Below are 10927 nucleotides of genomic sequence, written 5' to 3' on the forward strand. Positions count from 1 at the left end.
TGAATAAATCCCAGAATAAAGAAAAAAAGGAGAGGCTGGGAGCTTCTGTTGCTGGGGGGCTTGGCCAGCCTGAAAATGGCCGGCAGCCCCTCACACAGGCTGGCCAGGCACCCCAGTGGGAACCCCCACCCTGAAGGAGGTATGACCAGCCTGCAAACACCCATCAGCCCCTCATCCAGGCTGGCCAGGCACCCCCTTGGGACCCCCACCCTGATCCGGGACACCCTTCAGGGCAAACCAGCTGGCCCCCACCCATGCGCCAGGCCTCTATCCTATATAATAAAAGGGTAATATGCAAACTGACCCTAACAGCAGAATGACTGGGAATGACTGGTCACTATGACACACACTGACCATCAGGGGGCAGACTCTCAATGCAGGAGCTTTCCCCTGGTGGTCAGTGCGCTCCCACAGGGAAAGCTCTGCTCAGCCACAAGCCAGGCTGATGGCTGCCAGTATAGTGGTGGTGGTGGGAGCCTCTCCTGACTCCTCAGCAGCGCTAAGGATGTCCGACTGCAGCTTAGGCCTGCTCCCCACTGGCAAGTGGACATCCCCTGAGGGCTGCCGGGCTGCCAGAGGGATGTCTGATTGCCAGCTTAAGCCCAATCCCCCAAGGAGCAGGCCTACGCTGGCAGGTGGTCATCCCCCAAGGGGTCTGAGGCTGCGAGAGGGCACAGGCTGTGCTGAGAGACCACCTCCCCATCCTCCCCACTCCCTCCATCCCCCACCCCCAGTGCACAAATTTTTGTGCTCTAATATCCTATATAATAAAAGGCTAATATGCAAATTGTCCCCTCAACCCAGAGTTTAACCTGGAGTTTGAGCAGGAGGCGGGGCCAGCAAGCCAACTGCCCATGGCCCCTCCCCCTGGCCTGCCTGGCTCAATTGGCCCTGATCAGGGCAGGCTGGCTGGACCCCACCTGTGCATGAATTCATGCACTGGGCCTCTAGTATATATATATTAGAGAAATATGCTAATTAGGCCGGGACACCATCAGGACCAAACAGGAGGAGGTTGTGCACACAGCATCGGGAGTGGGGCGGAACTGGGGCCTGGCTTCCTTAGTAGTCCTGCAGATTGAATCTGAAGAGGACAGGCCAGGCACCAAATGGACCAGTGCAGCTGGCACTTAATTGTTAGCAGACAGAAGGAAAAAAGACCTTCAAGGCCTGTCCAAGGTGGGTTTGCATTTAAAACCAAGTGGGGTGGTCTGGAGCTGTGCGGCACTGACAACCGTGGCAGTCTCCGAGTGGGCTGTGGCTCACAGTGTGAGGAGTGAAGGCCATGCAAGCCAGAGGCTTTGGCTGCGAAGGGTCAGCTAATTTCAGCTCCGAGGCAGGCACAATCAGGGAAGCCAGTGGGACCTTCACAAAAAAAGAGAGAAGGCTGAAGAGGAAGGATACTTCCCAGAGTGAACTAAAGAACAGCTGGCAGCCTTGACGAAACAACATGAAGAGATCACTCGTCATAAAAAGGAGATAGAGCGTCTGCAGAACGAAATTGAGGGGCACAAGCAGAACATCAAGAAACTGAAAGATCATGATACTGCAGTGGTGTCAGGGTGAGGGGCAGCCATATTTCATATTTGCTGGTGTGCTCCAAGCTGTCAACAACAAAAAGTGCACGGGAGCTCGGCGGCGCACGCCTGGGGGAATGTCTTACGAACTGAACTTGACCGCACATGCCCGCCGCCACCCGCAATGCCGCTGGGAGCGCCCACCCGCCTTCCACCGGCACGGCGACGTCCTCCCAGTACTGCCAGCTGCTGAGTGACTCCGGACCACCATCTCTAGGCTTCACGCAGGGAACAGGGAACAGCCAAGTGCCCCAGAGCAAATACGCTGAGCTGCTGGCCATCATGGAAGAGCTGGGGAAGGAGATCTGACCCAGGCACATGGGCAGCAAGAGCGCGATGGAGAGACTGAAACGAGGCATCATCCACGTGAGAGGGCTGGTTCTGGTTCGGGAGTGCTTGGCCGAGAGGGAGCGGAACGCCAGGTCCTAGCCTCCGAGTCAGCCCCGCGAAAGGCTTTCCATCTTCTTCCAAGAAGTGACAGCTTATTGCTCCCCTCCCACCCCGACCCCTTCAGAGGAAACTTGGTTTCAAAATAACAGCTTGGTTTCTCCTCCCTGTGCTTCTCCCAGGGTTCGTCAGGCTCCGAACTTCCCGTCGCTGAGATGGAGAAGAGATTTTTGCAGTTGTTAGGTTTACATATTAGTTAGGAACTACCCAGGGCGGTGTGTGTGTGTGTGTGTGTGTGTGTGTGTGTGTGTGTGTGTGTGTGTGTGTGTGTTTAAAGCATTGATTTATATGATGCACATCAGTTACCTATCACAGCAAACCGTAGTTGGCCTCCCAGATACTGTGTTTCTCTTCTGGATACATTTCTGTTCCTCACATGTTTTTTTATGTTTCTCTTCTGAGCTGATCCAACTCTGAGGGTTTGTTTCAGCAAGTCCTGAGGCAGCGCTTTAGTAGCCAGTGCCCGTTCACCACACAGTATAAATTCTGCTCAATGTAACTTTTTTTTTTTGCTTAATAATATGCATGAATATTAGTACTTTGAAGTCAATCTTTAAAACGCACAAATTATAAATACAGAAGAAAGAGCAACTTATCAAACCTTGCCTGACAAGGACCCCTGAAATTTCCCCTAAGGATGTATGTATATTTCAGTTCCGCCTTTCCCATCAGTGGATCCAAACATCTGGAAGAAAGTGACTAATAGTGTTTGTATCTTTGCATGTATTCATTACTTGATGTAATAAAGCTTACTTTCATTAACAACAACAAAAAAGAAACTGAAAGATCATGCTGATGATTAAGTGCACACAGTTCCCCATAGAATGGCTACATACTGTCCACTTCTATAAAGACATAGTTCTGGTAACTGATATCTATCGATGCTGCCAACAGATTATAATAAATTGTGATCAGTGGGAAAAAAAAACACCAAATGGGATGACGTCGGAATTACCCAAGCGTGCTCCCAACCCCTTCACCTGCCCAGATGCCTAGGGTCCCTTTACAGCTGGGCTGAGCCCAGTGCTGCCCAGTGGCCTGGATACCAGGCCTGACCTCTTCTCTGGTTTGGCCCAAACATCTGAAGTTCGCATTAGTTGCCAACTTAAGAAATTGGAGCATTCACGTAAAATCAGGATTCCCCACTTCTCTTTCCAAAGTGGCCGATTGGGCTACCAACCAAGGGTGGTCGGAGTCACTTCAACCCTAAGAGGAACCCCCAGCTTGGGGGTGTGGTGAGGAGGAAGCTATCCGTGCAGACAGTTCAGTGTGTAAACTCCTGCTGACTGTGGCACAGCCCAACAGTGTGGCCGCTCAACTGCGAGGCAGCAGAGCCATGAAACAGGGCAGCTGTTAAACGAGGCCTCGCTCCAGCCTTCAGGGGGCTCCACCTGCTCCAACCCAGTGCACCCCACTCTGCCCTGAACTGCCCAGTGGACCCCACTCTGCCCCAGTGAGACAGCTTCAGTGTTTCAGCTCCAGCAGACAGAACATGTCCCAGCGGAAAGGGAAAGTGTAGCCATGGCTGGTGTTGCTCAGTGGATAGAGTCTCTGCCTGAGGACTGAAGGGCCTGGAGTTCAGTTCCCGGTCAGGGCACATACATGGGTTGTGGGCTTGATCCCCAGTGTGGGGTGTGCAAGAGGCAGCCAATCAATGATTCTCTCTCATCACTGATGTTTCTATCTCCCTCACTCTCTGAAATTAATATATACTAATAAAAGGGTATAATGCTAATTAGACCAAACAACTTCCGGACAACTTTCTGAACATCCTTTCAGACAAAGCCATGGTGGCGGGGCTGTGGCAGAGATGGTTCGGGAAGATCAGGCTTGCAGGTTAGGAGCCAGTGGTCCCAGATTGCAAGAGCGATGTCCGACTGCCTGTTTAGACATCCCCCAAGGAGTCCCCGATTGGAGAGGGTGCAGTCTGGGCTGAGGGACCCCCCCCCCCCCCACGCCCCGTGCATGAATTTCGTGCACTGGGCCAATAGTATCAATATAAAAAAATAAATTCAAAATAGTAAAAATAGTAGTATATAGAGCATGTAGATAAAAGCATACAGAGTTTTCCTTATTTCACATGGATGCATTACTCTATTTACAGTTACGCCAGCACATCATATAAGCCATGCACTGAAAAATTGTGTATAGTTATTTATAATTGGAAATAGTATGCTACTGTTTTCTTTAAAATCTTTTAGAATTTGTTCTTTTGAGCAATGTAGTCTCTGAGACCATAATCAGGTGCCTGAGGGCATCAAAACATAAATTTAGTTAGCAGGGTTAGAATGAATCTAAGATTCGATTGAATAAAGACAGGTATGCAGACCAGTAGGGCTTTGATACATGTTAACAAGACATTCAGACATTGTCATTACTTATTATTTCAATGAAAACTCCCCATATTGAATCAATGACGCAGATAGGCAAATCACCTCATTTTAATACTTCATATGTATTACAAATAAAATGAAATCTTACACTCAATGAGCAAGTTTGTTCTTCATTAAAATGATTTTTACCTTGTACTAAAGGTACCTAATTTAAGGCAAAGAACAATGCTGCAATATAATTGATTTATGTTTCCCTGTATATTATTTTATGCATTAAAATTCTGAGATGAGGTTCATAGTATTCACCAGAGTGCCAAAGGAATCTATGGTGTAAAAAGTGATGGTAAACCTTGGCAGATATAGATATTTAAAATATATTTTACCATATATTTTATTCATTAAACAATAATATTGTGTTTTGGTTTCAGGTGTACAGCATAGTGGCTAGACAATCATATAATTTCCGGTGTGTCCCCCCCCCCCCCGATATTTCCAGAGCCCACTTGGTACCATACATAGTTATTGCAATATTATTGTCTACTAGAAGCCCAGTGCACAAAATTTGTGCACAGGTAGGGTCCCTAGGCCAGGCCAGTGATCAGGAACGGTCTGAGGGGCAACTGGCGGGGCAATTGGGGAACCCCACTGGCACCCACCTTGGCCTGGCTGGGTGCCACCCACTCCCTGGCCCTGCCCCCTACTGGCACCCGCTTTGGCTGGCCTGGGTCCTGTGGGCTGGGGGCAGCTCCTGTGTTGAGAACCTGCTCCCTGGTGATCAGTGCGCGTCATTGTGACCCATCATTCAGCAGTTTGGTTGATTTGCATATTAGGCTTTTATTATATAGGATTCCTTATACTGTACTGTACATCCATGTGACTATTTTGTGACTACCAATTTGTACTTCCTAATCCCTTTGCCTAGTCGCCCAGCTTCCCTCCCCTTAATTCTCTTTCTCCTCCCTTCTTGCATATACCTTTCGCCTTTTCTTACTCCTTTCCACATGCTGGCTAATAACACCTGTGTGATACTGTGCACTGGTGTTTCATTTGACTCTTATGTGTCAGTGGTTATTCACTCCTAGCCTTCTCAATAGGTAGAAATTTTATGGTTAAATTTGCAAATGGTGTCAAATTCTTTGGTATTTTTGTATGGATACATTTGTAATTTTTGTTTTTCTACTGCCTGCTTGAGGACTAAAGTTGATTTTTTTTTATTTTGCCCATTCTGAAGCCTTTTTTACATATGACAAAATGTAGTGAAATCATTATGATGAATTGTGTAATTACACTGACTGTTTATAGATCTTTTTTATTATGAGCACAGAACCACACTTTTTTAAGTAGACTATTTTTTTCCACCCTTTTACTTTGTGCAATTGTCACAATCTGTTGTTAAATATTTCAATGACTTATTCATCCATTTATTTTCTTCAACAAATATTTCTATATTGTCTACTATAAACTAGATGCTCTATAAGATGCTGGGCATTAATTGATAAATAAGAAACATATCTTATACTTTGGAAACATAATGCCTTTTCTGGGAGACACATATACAAAGCAGATATGGGATTATGACACATCATTACTTATAATATGATATAAATTGGTATAGAGTTGTATTGGCTACTCAATATGGGTATTAAGCTCTTTCTTATGGGGTTCTGAGGGCTTGCTTGAAGAGATGACATCAGGTAGTTGAATAAGGACAAGCAGGGCTATGGGCAAGTCATTTCATGGTGAGAAAGAAGTTTGCACAAAGACACAGAGAAGAGAGATCACGGTACCCCACGAGATCACTAGCTGGTGACTGACTGAGAGGATGGAGAAAGGTCAGTGCCTATATTAGCTAGTTACACAGCGGGCAAGAACATGAAGGACACCCCTTCAAACCATTTAAAGGGATTTGCACTTTATTTTCATAGCAGTGAATTTTAAGGGTTGATCAATGGAAGGGGTCAATGTTGGTACAACTGAACCAAGCAGGGAGTTGTGATAACAAGGGAAGAAAGGATGGTGAAGCAGCAGTGCCAATGAAGTTCTCTGTTGCTATTGATTTAGAGCATCATTTTCTGTGACCTAAATATCTCCTTACTATTCCAGTTCATTCTACTGTGCTGAAACCATCATAATTTTTCGCAAATAACAAGTAGATTACATTAACGTCTCACTTACAAAAACTTGTATTTCTTATATGTTTGTGTTGCAGAGTTCCCATTGTTGTGTTGAATACTTTGCATGTATTAAATCATTTAAAAATTATAATATAAGAGGTATATGCTATCAATATTATCATTCACATTTTAAAGCTGAGGAAAATGAAACTTTGAAAGATTAACCTGCCCAAAGTTACCTAACTAGTAAGTGTCCAAGATTCAAATAAAATATGGCTTTTTGGGTTTCAGAATCTGACCTTTCGACCACTATATTGCTTCTGAAGCTTTTTTCTCAGGTCTGTAATTTTCTTCCAGACTGTATTCAATTGAAACTGACTATATTTTTTAAAAAAATTTAAGTTACACATCATTATACCCTAGGTCTATCTTGTTTACTTCTTTAACTGTTGACTCTAACAGTAAACACAGTGCCAGTTCATTGAAGTGACTCGACATATACTCATTGAACAAGTGATTGATGGCCACTGCAGCAAATTCTTACCTGATGCCTCAGACGGAGCTACTGGCTATTTCCTTTTTGTTGCCCGATCACTTCGATCTTCTCTCTATAATGTGCCTGCCACATTTCATTAGTATCTGTCCTTCTTCATCAGACTGTGGTTTTGACAAGAGTGGAGATCATTTCTCATTCACATTTGTATATTCAAGAACATGATATCAATTAACTGCATTCAAGTAAAGTAATTGCATTAGAAAAACTTATTGAAATGTAACATTCTATAGGCTTATATTAGTACTCACTCAAATATAGTTTTTCTCTATTATTGCAATGTTCTATGTCTTTACCCATTCAGTTTATTTTTATTTTTATTCATATGCCTGTCTTCCCTACTAGACTATATTTCTTGGGGAGAAAATTCATATTTTATTATTGTATGTTCTCAATAATCAACTAATTATTATATTGGATGTAATTAAGTAGTCTAATGGGAAAATTAGAATATTTGGTTCAGAATTTTGTTACAGATGTGGCAAAGCTATTGAGATGACAAGGTATCTGGTGAGGCTAGATGAGTGTGGGTATAGTATGGGATAGGCTGGACTGGACTGGAATGGAATAAGAATAGAACAGAAGAACAGAATAGAACAGAACAGAACAGAATAGAGGCTCAAGTGCAATAAGTCACAGGACTGATCTTAATAGATTGTGTTGGTCAGTTTTCCTCACTGACTCTCATATTAAATTAAATTAAGGAACTGATCACACTTGTCATTTTCTTCTCTGTACATTTTACAGAGCTTCCAACAACAGAAGATGTTCAATACATGCTCAAAAAGAATTTAGTTAAAGCATTTAGTACAATTTCTTCATTTCTCCCATTCCCAAGGAAGTTAAGTGACTTCTCCAATGCCACAGAGCTGCCCATTAGGAGAGTGGTGATAAGGGCCACAACCTTCTGAGAGACAATGCGTGCAGACAGTCAGTGCCAGAGCAGGAGTTTTGGACTGTGAATTCAACAAGGGCAGCGGTATGTGAAGTCATGTTTTGGAAAATAAAATGAGCATATCATGTATATTTTATTAATATATATTTTTTCTTTACTAAAGAGACAGAAAAAAATAGAATTAATTCAGGAACATGGAAATACCACCCAATCATTTGGGATATCATGTGAATGTGTGTTTCTCTTTTATTGAACTTACTAGAGGCCCAATGCATAAAATTCCTGTGCAAGGGGCTCATCCCGCATAGCCCTGGCTTTGTCCAGAAGGTCATCCAGAAAGTTGTCTGGACAGTTGTTCTGTGGTTTGGTCTAATTAGCATATTAGCTCTTTATTATATAGAATTCCCAAATCTTGGTTTTATCAGTACTTGTCTACATGGAGCTCAATTGATTTAAAAGTAGTCATAGAGTGGTGAAGCACTAAAGTCTTTCTTTTTTTGAATGCACGATTGTATTTTTAATTTTTTAAACAATGAGATAGAGAGACCTGTGTAGAGGAACTGGGCACCAAGAGCTCAGGGAAAAGCAAAGGAAGCAATCTCTTTGTTCTTCTAAGATTCCTGGATTGCTGACCCAGTGTATGGAGGTCTTTTGTGGATAAGGGTGCAGGTGCACCACCAGTCATGATCTGTGTGCCAACCTTTCCCTTGTCTACCTTTGCAGACAATGTGTATCTTTTTAAAAATTAAAAAAACATACATATTTTTATTAATTTCAGAGAAGAAGGGAGAGGGAGAGAGAGAGATAGAAACATCAATGATGAGAGAGAATCATGGATCCATGCCCCACACTGGGGATCGAGCCCACAACCCAGGTATGTGGCCTCATTGGGAATCAAACCCTGACCTCCTGGTTCATAGGTTTACAGCTCAACCACAGAGCCACACCGGAGGGGCACAGTACATATCTTTTAATAAGATCTCAGCTATTAAAAATCCTTTTAGGTTCTATGAAGGTTTGCCTTTTTGGGGTATTTTCCTTTTTTGATTACTTTGGCTCCTATCAGCATATTGAGTTCTAGGTGTTACACAGGATAACTCACAGTTAGCAGTTATCATAATGCAGGGTTCTGGAAAGAGAGCAATGAAAACTCCTTAGCAGTCCATACAATTTGGGTTGTCAAGAGAAAGAAAAGGTAGAGAAATTAGAATGTCAGGTAAATAATAAGGGAAATGAAGGAATGCTATTTTTAATCCTTCTGCAAACAATATAAATTGACTAAAGATTGTAATATTTACATTAATATGCAAAAAAATTGGTTTTTTTTACTTGTGTAGTGTGGTGAACTTAAGGTAGAAAAATTAGCCTCATTTTATATCACAAATATGCATTCTCTTTTCCTTTTACTATTATCATTAAGTACTTAATATCTATTAAGTCCTTTTTATTTTTAAAGATAAACTGAGGAATAGTAAACATTTTAAGAGAGTATTGGAGCAAAAATCAGTTGGAATCAGGGAGTGCCAAACTGGAAGTGGTTAGGATTTTTTGCCACAGAGGCCAGAGGAAAGACTTATAGAGAAAGTGCAGAAGCAAAGTAAGGAAATTACTGATTGGCTATATGTTGAGCTTTTAATAAGTTCCTGGTATTTGTCTGAAAAGAACAGCAAAATTTAGAACTTTTATATCTTTCCATTGCAGGGTATAATTCAGGGATGGAAATCTTGTTTATTAAAGGCTGGCAATGAGCTGCTTGATGAGGGAGGGAGGAAGGGAGAGAGAGATTAGAGAAGAGAGGGGAGATGGAATAGGAGAGGGGAGACAGGAGAAGAGAGAAAAGAGAACAGAGAAGAGAGACCAAGCACTGAAGCTTTGAGTTGTTAGAGAACGGTTAATAGTAATAGTTAAGGATTTCTGTATTAAAAAAAAAAGGGCTGTTTGACCCTCAACACTGCATATAAGCCATCTGTGTATTCTAGGTAAATCTTCAAACCCAGGAAAAGACAGATAAGGACATCATTCAACAAGGCACCTGAATGTTAAAATAAGACTTCCTTTGTTTATTTATTTTTGTAAAATTTATGTTTGTTGTTACATGTATCTTATCGATGATATTTATTACAATGCATATTTAAAGTTTTTTTACTTTGTATTGAAACAGACTGAAATGCAATGAATCTCCAACCCTTCATATGCACTTGGACAAAAACCTGGACATCTGTCCCGCTAAGCCAATAAAGTTTCCCTGCCTCGTCGTAGCCATTCAGCCTGCAAGGCATAGATTTAAAGCCATGATCCTAAAGCTCAGGGGAGTGTCAGGATCACGCAGAAAGCTAGATCAAATTACTAGTGCCCTGAACTCAGTCAATTTTAACCCATCTCTACGTTGGGGCTAGGCATCAGTAGTTTGAAGGAGCACACAGGTCATCATAAAACACACTAAATTTGAGGACCACTTTGTTAAAGAAAAAATGTGACAAGGAGGAGAGGGAATGGACCTATAGTTGCACACCTAGAGCTTCTGACCCAGCAGGTCTGGAGCTCAGATCAGGAACTGGCAATGTTTGGCAACTCCCTGTCTACCACCGATCCCCAAGGCATGTAGTTCTTGGTCTAATAATAAAAATTTGAGAAATGATCTGGAAATGAGATACATTATGGCTGATGTTGGTCAAAGATAATGGATACATATGAAATATCTTTAATAAAAGTTTTGTGAAGATTGTTTTCATTATATTAGTAATTTTAACTGACTTAGTGACTGCATTGGGAGTCATGGTGAGTTAAGGGGAACTGTTTTATATTGTATGTAGATGTAACCTGTCTTAGGATCTAGCTCTTGACTTTTCCTTTTCTTTCTTGCCAGGCTGGGCTTGTGACTATGGGAGGGAGAGAGAAAATGACTAAAATTGTAATATAAGTTTATAACCAGGAGAGTCAGGATAAGGAAGTAGAGAAAAATACCCTGGGTTCTCTCCAGAGACTTTTAAGCATTTCTTAAAAAAAAA

At 42.4% G+C, this 10927-nt stretch overlaps 1 pseudogene; it reads left to right on the top strand.

Moving 5' to 3' along the window:
• The first annotated feature begins 1654 nt into the window (after positions 1-1654).
• On the top strand, positions 1655-2008 carry LOC132226412 (cyclin-dependent kinase 2-associated protein 1-like; annotated as a pseudogene).
• Positions 2009-10927: the final 8919 nt, after the last annotated feature.

Source organism: Myotis daubentonii, chromosome 2, assembly GCF_963259705.1.
Source record: "Myotis daubentonii chromosome 2, mMyoDau2.1, whole genome shotgun sequence".
Taxonomy (NCBI): domain Eukaryota; kingdom Metazoa; phylum Chordata; class Mammalia; order Chiroptera; family Vespertilionidae; genus Myotis; species Myotis daubentonii.